This window comes from Panthera tigris, chromosome B2 (assembly GCF_018350195.1).
Source record: "Panthera tigris isolate Pti1 chromosome B2, P.tigris_Pti1_mat1.1, whole genome shotgun sequence".
Classification (NCBI taxonomy): Eukaryota; Metazoa; Chordata; class Mammalia; order Carnivora; family Felidae; genus Panthera; species Panthera tigris.
In genome coordinates this window covers 9,854,640-9,871,518 of record NC_056664.1, presented here as the reverse complement: position 1 = coordinate 9,871,518, position 16,879 = coordinate 9,854,640, and the positions used below count along the sequence as shown (strand labels likewise).

At 42.2% G+C, this 16,879-nt stretch overlaps 1 pseudogene; it reads left to right on the top strand.

The window, feature by feature from the left end:
- The first annotated feature begins 2,280 nt into the window (after positions 1 to 2,280).
- On the top strand, positions 2,281 to 16,621 carry LOC107180312 (annotated as a pseudogene).
- Positions 16,622 to 16,879: the final 258 nt, after the last annotated feature.

Below are 16,879 nucleotides of genomic sequence, written 5' to 3'. Positions count from 1 at the left end.
AAAAAAAAAAAGGCTCAAACTCACATATAAATATCAGACTGGCATCCTGATAATTGGCCAGTAGCATCGCTTTCCACTACTTAATAGCACATCGTTAGTAAAAGTATAAACGTCCGGAATCTCATTTTGATGTTGTTTTCACTGCTTTTTGTTTTGTTTTGTTTTGAGAGAGAGCGTGGCGGAGAGGGGCAGAGGTAGAGAGAGAAAGAATCTGAAGCAGGTGCCACACCCTGCAAGGAGCCCCAGTGGGGGGCTCAATCCCATGACCCTGGGATCATAACCTGAGCGAAAATCAAAAGTTGGACGCCTAACTGACTGAACCACACGGGTGCCCCAATGTTGTTTTCACTTTTATGAAGTGGTCAGGTGATTCTCATGCAAGGATAGCTTCTTCTGTAACTCAGATACATGGTCTGTATGGTTCCATGGAAGGTTCCATGACTGGCCCAAAACATCAGGCAGAGCAGGAATGGCGCCCACATCTCATGACCAGTTATTAACGATGTAACCCTTGCACATTCAGTGTGAGCCAGACTCGAGCCTCTTCTTCCGAGGATGAGAATGGGAGCATTAGCAAGGTGATCTGCAAAATCCAATCTGAAGCTCATCCCAGTACACAACGACAAACTAATCCTTTGCGTTGGTATAAATAGTGCTGTGCAATTCTTTTGTTTATTCATTTTGAGAGAAAGAGAGCAGCATGAGTAGGGGAGGAGAGAGAGAGAGAGAGAGAGAGAGAGAGAGAGAATCCCAAGAAGGCTCTAAGCTGTCTGAGCCCAACACAGGACTTGAACTCATGAACCATGAGATCACGATCTGAGCCGATACCAAGAGTAGGACGCTCAACCGACTAAGCCACCCAGGCACCCCATAGTGTTGTGAAATTTTTAATGCTTACAAACTTTCTCTCATTTACCTCCTTCAAAGCAGGGTCTCTGTCTTCCTTGTGCTCTATTTCCCTTGTGCTAATGCAGTGCCAGGAATGTTGCACATATTCAAAAAATAGCAAATATTAATGTTATTTAGTTGGGACCTTAATTCGTTCATCTTATAAACCAGATTTTACCTCAGCTTTGCATAACTACTTTTCTAGCTCAAGTTGTCCTTTTTCCTTTTTCTTTCCTTTTTTGTTCTTTTTCTTCTCTTTCTTTCCTTTTCTTTTTTCTTTTTTTCTTTTTCTTTTTTTTTTTTTTTTTTGTATTTTGGCTTTTTTTTCCATCTGTAGCTTATCCATAGCTACATGATTCTCTCAGCACCTTCAAAAGTTGTCCAGACTCCTGCAGTTTCTCTTTTTGGTTTTTTTGTTTTGTTTTGTTTTGTTTTGTTTTTTCTCCACTGGGGATTTCACAGCCCAGGCAAGGGCATTTCACCCTGTGACTGCTTTCTGCTAACTCAGCAAAGACTTTAGATCAAATTTCCTGATTGTTCACCGAGGATATTTACATTTCCACAGCCAGAAGTAGGGAAGACAGAATGATACTGGTCATTTTCAGGGTGTATTTCAGGACTTTCCTTTTACAACTACAACATTTTCCTCCAGCTAACCACTCCCCCACCCTTAGTTCCTTATCCATTGAATTACCTATTGTTCATATACTGCCTTGAATCTTTTAGGCTTTTTTATGAATTACTCATGCTCAGGTGCCCTTAATAATAATCTTTAACCATCTTCTAGCTTAAAACCCTGCTTCTGAGTCTAAGGGAGGATTAGTAAGTAAATCTATTTTTTAGGCATTTTTTTCTTCCCATCATCATAAAGAAATTATTAAACATTGCTGTGTGAAATTGCGCGAATCAGTATTTTAAGATAGTATCAAAACCATAGATGGCTAACGTGACCAAAGACCAGACTGTCCCCAGGAATCAGGTCCATGCAAGGGCATGGGACCAATTGCCAGGAGATCTGGTTTTAGGCGTAACGCATTCCCGAAGTCTGGTTTCCTCACCTTTCTGCCTCCAGCGACTGGTGTCAAAGCTGGGTGAAATAATGCAGAGAAATGCGTTTATAAACGGTAACACTCATGTAAGATTCTTCAACCTTCTTATGCATACATGTTTACACTGAAAAAGAGAAATAGGGGTGCCCGGGTGGCCCAGTCGGCTAAGCGTGCGACTTCGGCTCGGGTCTGGATCTCCCAGTTCTGGAGTTTGAGCCCCAGGTCAGCCTCCTTGCTGACGGTGGGGGGCCTGCTTCAGATCCTCCGTCTCCCTCTTTCTCCGCCCCTGCCCCGCTCACAGCTCACCCGTTCTCTCACAAATATAAAATAATGAACACTAAAAATGAAAAAGAAAATAGAAGATTTGAAAAGGGACGTGGAGGAATATTGCAGGTATGCTAAGAAGTCTCTGCAAGATTTCTTTTGACATAGTTCTTCGGCAATATATTTTACTTCCTTCAGGAAAATTCCAGTCTCTAACCTAAAGCCCTTGCCGTGAAATAACGTCCCAAACATCATAACCAATTTGTTTTGACTACTAAAGAGGCCCCTTCACGGTCCCTATAGTACACCCCCAATTATATTCAAGCCCTAATTAATCCTGGAAGTGGTGGGCAGACCCTAGGTTGGTGTATGTTGACCGAGAATTCCAACCCTTAAGTGGTAATTTCGCCACACTCAGCGGTATTTGTGGCCCTCGCCATCCAAATGACTTTGCTCAAACGCCCGTCATCCCATTTGGCTTTAACGCCTACAGACTCGGAACAATCCAGCCTAATGCTTTCTTGGAGGTGACGCACTCCAGTTCAAAAGTCCGCATGTCCCCCAGGCCACTGAGGGTCTCAGATCTACCAGGGAGGCACCACCACATACTTCGTAAGAGAGACTGTGAATTAGAGGCTTAAATGTGAAGTTGATTTTCTCAGGAATGGGGTTGTAAGAAAGAGCTCCTCGCTTTTCTGAAACAAGTTTGCGGCCTTAAAGCTTGGGCCTTATAAACAATCTGTCTTTGGACTTGCTTTTCTTTCCCCACCCCCCCAAAGGTGTTCTGGAAAGCAGAGCGTGTGAGAACATAATACAAATGAGTCATATGGGGGTGGAGGACCCCCCAGGAGGGGCCTGGCATTTAGAGATAAAGACACTGTGAGAAGGTTACCCAAATTGCATTTCCACTGGCCAAGTCCTTTCTCCGCGGAATAGTAACGTCAAATAAAAACGCAACACAAGGACCAGGAAGGATTGTTTGCAGGGATAAACAGGACAGGAGACAGACTCACATGTGCCACGTTTTTCCCACTGCAGATGAATAAAAGAGGCAATTATCTAATAAAAAAATGTACTGTTAATTGCCCCCAGTTAAGCAGTACTACTGTTAGAGCTATTAAGTACTATTTGGACTGAAGAGATTTATTTCACCTTCCTCTGCTTGGAAATTTGACATCATTCCTGGCTTCCATCTCACCCCCCAATTATAATCCACTGGAAATGGGAAAGCGACAAGAGCCATTTAATGTGTCACAACAAGAGTGAGGGGGAAGAAGGGCTGGAAGTGAAGGCTTTTCAGAGAGAGTGGGGGAAATAGTGTCGCATGATGATTACAGAATCTGGTGGGGTTTTGTTCTTCTTTCCCCCTCCTTTGCCGTATGGATTCGTTTTGTTTTTGTTTGTGTTTTTGTTTTCTCACGTTAGGGCCAAAGCGTTATGGTTAAAGGGTGTGTTCTTTCGGGTTTATGGCTCTGACTAATGGAATTGCTCTAAATAACATTTTGATCTCGCAAGGTCACCCAGAGTGCTATACCTTTCCTTTCATGATTCAGGTCTGGACCAGGCATTTCCCAGAATTGAGATGGTAATGAAGTCATTAGTTTCTTCCTACTTGAAGCCCTGGCTAGAAAGCAGAATTCTATGGGCAAAGTCTGAGTGGGCTTTTTTCATAAATCTCACACCCAGCTGAGCTGTAACACCTGTTACATTTTCCCAGGAGCTTGAGCCATAAGACCATTTCCAATCTATTTGCTCTTCTTCTTGCACAGGACACTGACAAAGGCAGGGGTCCCTGTTTTCTAAGGCACTGCTAATTGAAAATCTCTGGCTGGTGCAAATGTGAACTCAAACCCGCAAGAGTTCCAAATAAGGCTCCAATGAGTATTTCCTCCTCTTTTTAAAAATGGCCTTTCTAATGCAGGTTATACAAGATTAATTTGTTGGAGGGAAAAATCGTCATTGAACCTCTTTGCCCCCAATAAACTTTTACTTTCCATGCATTTTTTTTAAAGAAAGAAAAGGGAGGGAAAATAATAAAACCCAGAGATCAGCTAACCCTACAAGACCTGTGTTTGTAAGAACTGGAGGGTGGGGGGGAGCATGGCATTAAAGTGTATTTGCTTTTGTTGGTGTGCTTTTAAAATCTCTGTGTATTAATTTTGAACGCAAGAAAGGAGAACAAAGTTGAGTCACATGAGCGAGCAAATGTAAAGTGATTACAATGGCAAAGCAAGTTTCAAAAACTGTTCTCAAAAACTGAATAATTAAAAGAGGAGGAAATTTTCCTCTAGGATTCTTGAAAGGGAAAAGAAAATGTATTCATCTATAGAGAAGATGGGCATTTCTGGTCCTCATAACAGTCCGTGGGGAAACAAAACAAAACAAAACAGAACAAAAAAAACCCCAAAAAACCCTGCAAAACAAGGGAGGTTTAGAAGAAGCAGCTATGAGGCCTCACCTGGCATTTGACAGGAAAAAGAAATATTGGAAATAAAGTAGATGTAAATAAATGAACAGTTACACATTCCTCTGGGAGCTCAGACACCCTAAGAATTTGGGTCTTAAAGATACAACGTTGGGGATCCTAGCCCCACAAATCGTAACAGAGCCCACAACCTGGCTGTTCCACCAACTACATTCTTCACCCAAAGCACCTAAAGAAATGGCCTGTCTCTGAATTCCATACCACAGGCTTTATCGCTTTATTGGTGTTTGATGTTTTGTGACTTGTTGGCTTGGGGTTTTGTTCCTGTTGTTTTTAAGTGCATTGCTTGTGGTCACTGTCATTGCTTGAGTAGGTAGCACTTAGGTCATTTGGGTATCTTTGCATGCCTCATTCTTAAGGCACCTTCTCACTCATTATACTCCTCCTTTGCCAGAAGTGGAGAAGCTGGTCTAAAGCTTGCAAGCTTTCAGTCATGATGTGTGAAGGGGTGTATGCATCAGTAGGAAGAAAGCAACCATTTCGGTGCAGGAGGAAAAAATAATGAATGACATTTTTAAGTCCACGTTTAACAAACTGTCTTTCTCCAACATAGATTAACTCTACTGTGAAATCTGTGTGTGGTTCTAAATCCAATCCTGAGAAGAGCTGAGACACTCAGAACCTTCAGAGAACACTTGTTCATACAGTTCCTAAACCATATTTGAAACCACCAAAAATGGATGTGGTTGCCTATTTATTGGAAAGGAAAGAGGTTCATGATATATCCCTGAGTGAAAAAGCTTTTCAGCTCACCCATCTATGAATTGCCATATTTTTTGGTAAGGTCAAAAGTGGTCAAGTATCTACAATGTCATATCTTGGCTTAAATACTGGGTAAGATAATATGAATAATATGATCTGATTTTGTCGTTGTTTTATATATACTCTGAAAATCTACCATAAGTTTCCCCTGAAACAGAGATTAGGGGTAACTTTTACTTCATTTCTTCTTTTGGCTTACCTTTATTTTTCACTTTTTCTGGAAAAATCTCTGGGATCCCCCCAGGAGGTCCAGGCCGGCCAAAGCTGAAATACTTGAGAAAATGTTAGCCACACCCTTTGGGCTCTTGTCAACCTCTATCCCAATGCTCAATCCGTTTGTACTATTCATGGCTGGGAGGTGGGGTGGGGGGAGTAGGGGGTGGGGATGGTGTTGTCACCCATATTTCACCAATTCTGACTTTGTCCATATAAGCTGTAGAGTCAAACAACTTAATAATTTAAGAATCAATTTGGACTAATGATTTTTGCCCCGCTTAAATCTACCATGAAAACATGTCACAATTCTGTTCGGAGAATTTTCTGTTCCCATCCACCATAACAAAATTAAAGATACGCTCCCATGGAGGAAAAGTCAAGCAAAACAAAGAGTCTCCATAGACTGAGTCTAAATTTCTGGAAAAGAATATGGTGAAGGTGGTGACCTTTTATTTGTTAGGAAAGACCAGCAACACTGATTCTATCCGACTTACCTTCTCTCGCTTCCAGAAATGTGGGTTGTTTCTAGATTCTTCCATCGCCTTTCCACCATCCACCCCTTTAGACTCCCTGCTTGTGTTTTTTGTGTTTTTTTGACTCTGCATTGATCATTGCCAATTTTTACCTTTCCTGCTTGTTCCTTTTATGTGGTTATTTATGTCCAAGAGACTGGACCTTACCACCATTTCATCAATAGTTTCTGCCACTTACTGCCATATTTTCTTATCATAGTAACTTCCTTGATCAATTTTCTATTTTGTATGTGCTAGTGATGAGTACTGGTATTCATAATCTTTCTAAGAGCTCAGAATTTCTTTTAAAAGGGACCATTCTATTATTTAGGTTGGTGATACCGATCTATATTTTAATTAGAGAAAGTCGAGCAAAAATTATTTTAAAACCCACACTATTCAGGGAGGCAGCCTGAAGCAGGAAAAAAGAAATCACCAGTAAGATAAGGTTGTAGCCCAGGTTTTGTGACTCACTCTGTGACTTTGAGCATGTCACTTAACCTCTATGGGACATAAGCCATCATCTATAGGACAAAAGATTTTCAAGACAGAGAATGTAGGTCTCTCTATTTCTACTTTTGTTTGGGCTCTCAATTCATGAATCCATAAATCCCTTTGAATTCTTATGTGCAACACCAATTTTCCACAATGACTAAGAGCCAAGAGTGGTTGATCCATCAGCCCTGTGATTCCCAGGGCTCTGGAACGTGGCTGAATCCCCATTTGCCAGGCAGAGAGACTCTTTCCATCCCCTTACTGCCCGTCGGTCTTCAAGGCACAGAGAGGACTCTACTCCTGACAGGTACCTTGGTGGGTACAGGTAACCTTGCTTGAATGAACTCCTCAGAAACACCCGATAGCTTTGAGTTTCATTGTGCCCACCCACGTCCTGTAACACTTGGGAATTTCCTGGACTCGTTCTTTCATACATTCCCACCCAAACTACACGCTAAGGGAATAGGAGTGGAAATCAGCTACGAGTGCGGAGCGCCCGCCGTTCAGAATCGAATGGGAAAATTTTCTCAGCCTCAGGTAAATAAAAGTAAAAAGGCAGAGCGCTCTTTGAATTCTCCTGGAGACAAAAAAAAAAAAAAAATTAAAATGTTCTCTATGAGTTGCTCCAGGGCCCCGGGCAGGCATCCCCCCCTCCCCACCCCTTTTTAAAATAAGAGCTTGCCCTTCCCTGCACAGCCCTTTTAATACAAGTGAAAAAATTCCAAATTCCTCATTTGTTTAGCCTGAAAATCCCCTGCACATTCCCACAAACTACTTCCTTTTCTCTCTTTTTAGCAAGACTCCCCTCTCTCTCTTTAATGAAGAGAAGTTCAGAGGGTTTTTCCCATGAATAGATGGCAGGCACCTGGGAGTTATGAATTTTAAAGTGATCATTTTCTTTCAGCCATGCCGGACAATGGGCATCTCCTTTTGACTCACTTTCACAGCTTTGAGAGGCTCTCAGATCAGCCACATTCCAATCGGACTGGAGTCAGCTCGGAGCTGTGCTGGACCGCATCAAGGTCTCGCACAGAAAGACAGGGAGCAGATGGCCGGCCCGGCTCTCCTCCCCCCTTTCAGCGCGCAGAGGCAGGCAATGTGGGAAAGCGTTGGCCCGGCATTGCCCATTGATCCCTGAATAGAACCACCGCGGGCCACCAGCCTGTAGGTATGAACCTCTGTTAACAGATGGTGAGATCATTATGAGCAATTAATTCCTTTAATGTATCAGTGGGAACATGTTGGAAAGGATGACGCAAACACTCAGTGAATAGTGAGCTCCTCGCTCCTGGGGGAGCGAGCGGGTGCTACCTTGGGGGGCGGCTGGGAATCTCTCCCCAGGCTGCAAGGCCGCCTTATGGCTTGGGACGGGATCTGGGAACGGACTGCCCGGCACGGAGGTGTGGTTTTCATTAACTAATTGTGAATCCTTCCCTTCCTTCATGATGAATGCCAGATTGTCTCTAGGTCATTTTTCTGTACAAGCACCATCCAGAAACAGAGACACAAACAAAAACGGTGCTTGTCAGTCAATCCGAGATGCGCGGGGAATTATTTCACAGAAACCGGCAGAGAATCAGGTCATGGGGTCACTTTTGCTAAACACGATTTCAGTTGCGAAGGTTCGAAATTCAAAGAAGGGTTTCTTTCAACACAGATGAAGCAGTGGTAATACTCCGTGCATCCCAGGGTTTGAGTCTGCAAACTGAATGTTTGGATGCATGATAAATGGGTAGATGAAAGGAGAGTCATTTTTAAAAATATGAATTCGCAAACATAGTGAATTTGAGCAAATGACCCATGCAGCAAATTACTCCCCTTGCATAAGTGAGATAATTTTTAAATTCCGCAACAAGGTAAAAAGGATGGTCAGCGGCCAACTGGGAAAAATTGGCACCCTCTTCTTCAGGTATTACTCTGATTAATAATCAATGAGATAATGGCGTTTTTACGTGTTTTTCCTACTTTTAGAAATAATATTTAGTAGTAGGGGTGTTTTTATTTTATAGGAAAAAGAAAAATCTTGGGGCACAGTACAGATCCTTGGGTAGCCTTTAGATTTTAAGAAGATAGAAAATACAGGAACAGGAAATACTGGCAACTATTCGCTTAATTCATATTTAAATGACACTTTTTGCTTGTAATTAAGACACTCAAGCAGTGTCTCTGTTCATGAAATTTACATAACTGTACAATAGCTTGCCTAAATGAACAGCAAATGGCAGTTAACCTTGAAGTGTATTATCTTAATTGAATAAATCTGGCTTTAATTCAATAAATTAAAAACAGAAATAATATCGCAAAAGACTTTTAAAAACAGACTTGCCATCACCCCCTAAATACAGACTGGTACTGTTTATAGTTGTGTTGGAATGCTCGGACATTTTCCAGTTATGATTTTAGAACTCTAAAAGCATTCTGGGTACACATTCGCTATTTTTCCATCATTGTTTCCAAAGCAAATCAATGTCACTTTTTGGAAATCATTGATAACAGTATCTGAACACTGAATCAGAACTCATAAGCCTGCTGATTTAAGATGATTCTTCGTCCGGGTTTCCACTGCCTCTACCTCCATGGGAAATTTGCTCTTCCTTTTTTTCCAGTTCTTTATGACGGAGTGTCCTGTGACACACAGAAAAGACTAAACAGGGGGGAAGAGACTTCTTACATAGGAAAGAGACATTCCCACTACTTGTTCATTTAAATCAGATTCCCATGGGCTACAAATGCCTTCAGCATCAGGGAACTGACAAAAATTGCTGAATTCTTTCTCCCAAAGTTTGTTGCATTAATCAGCAAAATTATGTTTCAGTGATTATACAGTTAAGGAGAAGAAATCATGCAATATGTTTTTATTTGCATCAAATAAGTTAATGAGGCACCACCTGTGCCTTGTATCAGTTTATGGGGGAAAAAGCAGGAGAACACAGGTGTTCCAAGAGCATCACGGTAGACTTCCTACATTAATTTAAAAACCCTAAAAGCATTTAGCAGCATCTACAGTGCATATTGCCAAGGAATAACCTATGCACACAGAGACGTGCATAAAAATTATTGTGAAGAAATTCCTGGTTTCTTGGCTAGCAAGGAAAAAAAAAGCCGTAATTCATTCTTTCCTTGTTCTCACAGTGTTTGCTATTGTACCATCTGCAATATACAATGTACATGCTCAGCCATAACCCGTACGGCTGGAAAAGAAGCATTCACACTGTGAATTACCATTTTTCCCAGCATCTAGCTCTAGTCAAAGACAGCACAATAATAAACTAGAAGCTCCTTTGTCTGTTAAACATTGTTCTTCATTACTACATGAAAAGCAAATTGTCTTTGTATAGAGAAAGAGTGGCACATCAGCCATGGGAGTGGGGGGAAGGGCTTCGCCTCTCTCACTGACCACCTCGCAGACACAGAGGCCACTCATCTATCTTTCCCCACCGGCCCACCCAACTCTGCTTTCCAAATCATTTCATCGACAGGCACGTTGGGGAGAGATCCCTTGTTCGGTTGAGTGAGATGCCAGATTGGAGGCTCACAGGAAGCTTTTACCCTGAATAGCCTAACACTTACATCCACAGATTTCTTTTTTTAAATCTCTTCGGTGTGTCCCTTTACAATGTTTGGGAGAAGTGAAGCTTATCAGAGATGCTCTTTTTCCTGTGGTTAAATATACTCCACGAGTTATTGTGCTCTTTGTATTGTTTTTGAGCTCTTAAGGGCCAAATGAGAAGACAGCCAACAAAGAAACAAAACATTTGGAGCAGCTGACTAGATAGATAGATAGATAGAAAACATATACCAAGTACATTAATACCAGTTACCATGAAAGTTAAGAAAATGTATAGATTAGACCAGAACCACCCATTCAAGGAAAGGGTCCTCATGATGCAAATCAGTTACTTACAAGAAAGTGATGATTTTCTCAGGGCTTTTTAAGTCTTTTGGATGTAATAAATTCCAACAAAACTTGCAACATCATAAGCTTGCTTGCAAAAACTTAGTTACTAAATTAAAAACTCAAAAATCTCTCCTCATAGGGAAGGCAATGGGCGAACCCAAGTTCTCGTTTTAAATCTCAAAGACGATTACCTCTTACTGACGTCTCGTATGACCCGCAGTAGATCGTGGCCACAGTGTGTTGCTAGAGAGGTCTGCCAGAAGGGACTGAAGAAGGGGACCCTGCTAGACATGACGTGAGGAGTCAAAATCACGTCTGTTAACTCCACTCCACTGGACAGAGACCGGCTGGGTGAAACACCCTGCCTGAATATCAGTCCCAAAGTAGTTCAATTTGTGCATTTACTGTTCAAAAGAAGTTGAGATCTCATCAGAGACTGGTAAAAATCACTGGGGGGAGAATGTCCAGAATCAGCTTTGGACATAAAACAGCCGTTTCCATATTGATGGGTTTTGCAGTCTAATTTTGAATGTGACTGCAAGTTTTTCTCTCTGGCAGACGGGAAAAATACCTGGCTCACTGAATCGTCATGAGGCTTTAAGGAAATCACATCATAAAATAACTACATTAGCTCTCCATAGTGTAGGCTCTCAATAAATGCCAAAAAAGGTACCTTTTCAGGTGTCGATTAACACTTGATTTTCACTTAGGAGATGGGGCACCTGGGTGGCTCAATGGGTTAAGCGTCCGACTTTGGCTCAGGTCATGATATCACACTTCGTGAGTTTGAGCCCTGCGTGCTGAGAGCTCAGAGCCTGGAACCTGCTTCAGATCCCGCGTCTCCCTCTCGCCATCTGCCCCTCCCCCACTCTCACGCTGTCTCTCAAAAATGAACAAATGTTAAAAAAAAATTATTTTTAATTTCGGGAGAAAAAAGTACATAATTGCCAAGCAGCATATTCACATTTGTTCTCTCCTGAGGAGAGACACAACTTTTATTTTTAATGCGCAACACCTGAAATGGCAACTTGAGAAATTGTGAAATGTTTGCGGAGGTAATTGGGACAATCCTTCTCAACTCTGAAATTCCGTTATTCTCGAATGTTCTCGAATGTCTAAAGTTCCTGTGCTCAACCCAGAAATCAAGTCTGTTACCCTGGAGCTTGCAACCGTATCCCATCTAAAAAGAAACTCGCCTATGTATTTTTATCATGCATCATGTGACAGGGCTAGTTTTGACTTAGGCAGGCTCATTCTGTGTAAACAAGATACTGACATCATCAAGACACAGAGAGGAATAAACTGAGTCCATGGCCATGAGAAAGTGGTAAAAATACATGAGTCACATCAGAAACATCTGTCTTCAATCCCAAGTTAAGGACTTCCCAGGCTAAGGGGCAATTTGTGAATCATACGATCGACTCTCCAATTCAAACATCAGCATTGGTCTTAATTCTACTGATACGTAAAAGGATAACTAATGATTTATCTTTTTTTAATAATACTGTTTTTCCTTGTAAGTTTGCATACTGGTTTCGAAATGGTTACAACAAATACTTTTTTTTTTTAATTTTCAGCTTGAATGCTTCCTTCTTAATTCAGAATGACAACATTTGTTCCTAAACTCATAACACAAAGTATTTACTAGTACTTCGTATAGTTGTGCCTTTGTTTTTTCACTTTCAGGGAAAACATGTTGAACTTCCTGACTGCTACTCCTCAACATTTAGACCCTCCCTTTCCAGTATCCCTTTTCTTTCCTTCTCCACAGGCTCTTTCTCTATCATTTCAAACATACTCGGACCATCTCAGTTTGGGGTGGTACTTCTTCACTAAAGAGTGATTTTGCCTCTGGGAAATATTTAGCAACATCTAGAGACTATTTTGGTTGTCAAAACTCCATTGCCATTGGCATCGAGTAGGTGCAGACCAGGGATGCTGTTGAACATCCTACCGTGCATAGGGCAGTCCCCTTGCCCACCCCACACAAAGAATTATCCAGCCCCAAATGTCCATTGTACCCAGGTTGAGAAACCCTAGTCTAGAGGAGGAAAAAACCTGAGATCTAGCTTTATGTTATTTTGTGCCTAGCTACTCCACTCCCAATCCTTTCCTCTTTGCTAACCTGTCTCAAAACCTCTCCCCTCTACCCATTTCCTATTACCCCCTTACTCCTTAATCATCTGCAATTTATTTTCCTTCTCTACAAGTCATGGCAACTGTTCTCTTCGGGGTCACTAACCTCCTTGCATGCTCGACCTCACAAGGCAATGAACACTTCCTGTCCTTTATTGGGACATCACTGTTGCACTTTGCTTGCTGACCACTTTTGCCATTGTATAACTCTCTCATTCCTTGGCACCATTGACAAAAATGGTCTACAAGTCTTAATCATTATTCCTCTTCATCATCATCATCATCAGCATCATCATCATCAACATCTCCTCAATCGTCGCGACCACTAACACCTCATGCCTCGCTTCATTCCATTCTCCATTTAAATATCCTCCCCGCAAAGAGCCTTCCCTGCCTGCTCAACTCAAAGTAGCGTTATGGGATTTTCCTTTCTCCTTAACTTGCTTTGTTTTTTTATTACTACCTGATACTATATGAATGTATACTTGAGTTTGTACCTTGTGTCTCTTCACCCCATTCCTTTTCCCCAAAGAATATAAACTTGAGGACAGAGGAGGGACAGTGCTTGTTTTGTTCACTTCGGTGTGATTAGCACCCGGCACTTAGCGACACATGCATATTTGTAGAATGGGTGACTGAATGAAATAATGGATGTGTGAATGAATGAGTGAATGAATGCATGAATAGTGGGGGGTAAAACCCCAGACCTTCGAGTGCTTTCCACCTGCCAGCACTGTGCTTAGTGCAGTGTCTGATACTGGAGATTTTTTCTTAAAATTCTTTCCTATCGTTGTCTTCTAAGACATTGCCCTAGGCTGATTCTACTATTTCCATGGTCATTTCTCTGTCTCCTTTGATGCCTCCTCCCTCCTGCTGGGCCATTCCCTCCTCAAACGAGGGCCATCTCCTTGTTCTGCTCCCTCCTTGACAGCATGTTCCAGTGTCCCACTTGAGTGACCCTGATAAGATTCTGTGTGTGGCACCACACATCTGTAGAACCAGTTGTATCATGGGGCATTCTGAGAACCCAAACATGTTCTAAGTCAATGCCGTTGCTGCTGAATGCATCTACAAAGTATGACATTGGCAGAGATCTTGAGGGAGGAAGAAGCCTTAAATATTTGGGAAAGTGGGGGGCGGTGGGGGGACGGGCTGTATGCTGGAATAAGGAGACCGAAGGTGTAACGCTGATAAAATACGGTGGTGAAGAAATTTTCATGGGAAGCCCCTTTATGGACATATAACTACATCTAATTTTCTAAGACATGTGGACAGAGAAATTAAAGATGAACTGAGGTCCCCTTCATGCCTAAAGTTCTGTGATTTACTAATCACAAGCACTGTGTCTAAATAAGGCACAGCTCGCTGTATTGCGCTCCACGGATGTGTGTTTCTTTACGACTTGGAGGTTTGAGGCAGCCCTGGGTTGAGTGAGACTAAGCTGCCACTTTTCTAACAGTATTTGCTCACTGCATGTCTCTGTGTCACATTTTGGTAATTTTTGAAATATTTCAAATTTTTTCATTATTATTCTATCTGTGATGGTGATCTGTGATTGGTGATCTTTGACTTTACTATTGCAGTTGTTCTGGGATTCTGTGAACTGTACCCCTAGAAGACAGAGAACTTAACCAATAAATACTCTGTGTTCCAGCTGTTACACTGACCAGTCATCCCCCCCATCTTTCTCCCTCCCTCTCTTCAGGCCTCTCTATTCCCTGAGACACCATGATGTCGAAATGAGGCCAGTTAAGGACCCTACGTGGGCTCTAAGTGTTCAAGTGAAGGGAAGAGTCACTTGTCTCTCACTTTAAGTCAAAAGCTAGAAATGGTTAAGCTCAGTGAGGAAGGCATGGTGAAAGCCAAGACAAGCTGAAAACAAGGCCTCTTGTGCCAAACAGAGAACTTGTGAATGCAAAGGAGAAGTTCTTGAAGGAAATGAAAAGTGCTGCTCCCGTGAACACACGAATGATAAGAAAGGGAAACAGCCTTTTTGCTGATAAGGAGAAAGTCTGAGTGGTCTGGATAGAAGATCAAACCAGCCACAACATTCCCTTAAGCCAAAGCCTCATGCAGAGCAAGGCCCTGGATCTCTTCAGGTTGGGTGAGAGAGGTGAGGAAGCTGCGGAAGGAACGTTTGAAGCCAGCAGAGGTTGGTTCATGAGGTTTAAGAAAGAAGCTGTGTCCATGACATCAAAGTTCACGGTGAAGCAGCAGGTGCTGATGTAGAAGCTGCAGCAAATTCTCCAGCAGATCTAGCTGAGGTAGTTAATGACGGTGGCTACACTAAACAACAAAAATTTGGTTAATTTTTTTTAATGTTTATTCTGAGAGGTTGAGGAGAGGGGCAGAGAGAGAGGGAGACACAGAATCCAAAGCAGGCTCCAGGCTCTGAGCTGTCAGCACCAAGCCTGATGCGGGGCTCGAACTCACAAACTATGAGATCATGATCTGAGCCGAAGCCGGATGCACAACCGACTGAGCCACCCAGGTGCCCCACAAGTTTTTAATGTAGATGAAATAGCCATCTACTGGAAGAAGATTACATGTAGGACTTTCATAGCTAGAGAGAAGTCAATGCCTGGCTTCAAAGCTTCATAGGACAGGCTGACTGTTTTGTAAGGGGCTAATGCAACTGTTGACTTTAAGCTGAAGCCAACGCTCATTCACCATTCCAAAACTCCGAAGGCCCTTAGGAATGATGCTGGATCTACTCTGCCAGTGCTCTCTCCATAAATGGAACAATAAAGCCTAGATGACAGGACATTTGTTTACAACATGGTTTACTGAATATTTCTTTTCAATATGTGAAATTTATTGTCAAATTGGTTTCCATACCACACCCAGTGCTCATCCCAAAAGGTGCCTTCCTCAATACCCATCACCCACCCTCCCCTCTCTCCCACCCCCCCATCAACCCTGTTTGTTCTCAGTTTTTAAGAGTCTCTTATGCTTTGGCTCTCTCCCACTCTAACCTCTTTTTTTTTTCCTTCCCCTGGTTTACTGAATATTTTAAGCCCACTGTTGAGACCTACTGCTCTGAGGAGGGAAAAAAAACCCTTTCAAAATATTACTGCTCTTTGACAATGCACCTGCTCACCCAAGAGCTCTGAGGGAGATGGACGAGATAAATGTTGTTTTCATGCCTACTGATGTAACATCCATTCTGGAGCTCATGGGTCAAGGAATAATTTTGACTTTCAAGCCTTATTTACGAAATACATTTCATAGTGCTATAGCTTCCATAGACAGTGATTCCTCTTATGTATGTGGGCAAAGTAAATCGAAAACCTAAAAAGGACTCACCATTCTAGATTCCATTAAGAACATTCGTGATTCATGGGAAGGGGCCAAAATATCAACATGAACAGGAATTTGGAAGAAGTGAATTCCAACCCTCATGGATGACTCTGAGGGGCTCAAGACTTCCATAGACGAAGTCACTGTAGGTGTGGTGGAAACAGCGAAAGAACTAGAAGAGGAGCCTGAAGATGTGACTGACTTGTGCAACCTCATGATCAAACTTGAACAGATGAGGAGTTGCTTCCAATGGAGGAGCAAAGACAATGGTTTCTTGAGATGGAAACTACTCCTGGTGAAGACGCCGTGAAGATTATTGGGATGGCAACAGAAGATTTAGAACATTACATGAACTTAGTTGATGAAGCAGTGGCAGAGTTTGAGAGGATGAATTCCAATTCTGAAAGACGTTCTACGGGTAAAATGCTGTCAAACAGCACCACATGCTATGGAAAAAATGTTCCTAAACGGAAGATTCCCATGGATGTGACAACCTTCATTGTTGTCTTATCTTAAGAAATGGCCACAGCCACCTCAGCCTTCAGCAGCCACCATGCTGATCCACTGGCAGCCATTGACATGGAGGCAAGGCCCTCCCCCTGCACAAAAATTCTGAATGGCTGAAAGCTCAGATGACGGTTAGCATTTTTTTAGCAATAAAGCGTTTTAAATTAAGGGTATACCTTTTTTCAACATGATGCTATTACACAATTAGTACAATGTAAGTGTAACTTTTATAAAATTCATTTGATTCGCTTTATTGCAATATTCACTTTATTGCGGCGGTCTGGAACTGAACCCACAGTATCTCTGAGGTTGCCTGCACTAAAATAAATAGACGAGAATGAATGCAATAAAACGCGTGCATACTGTT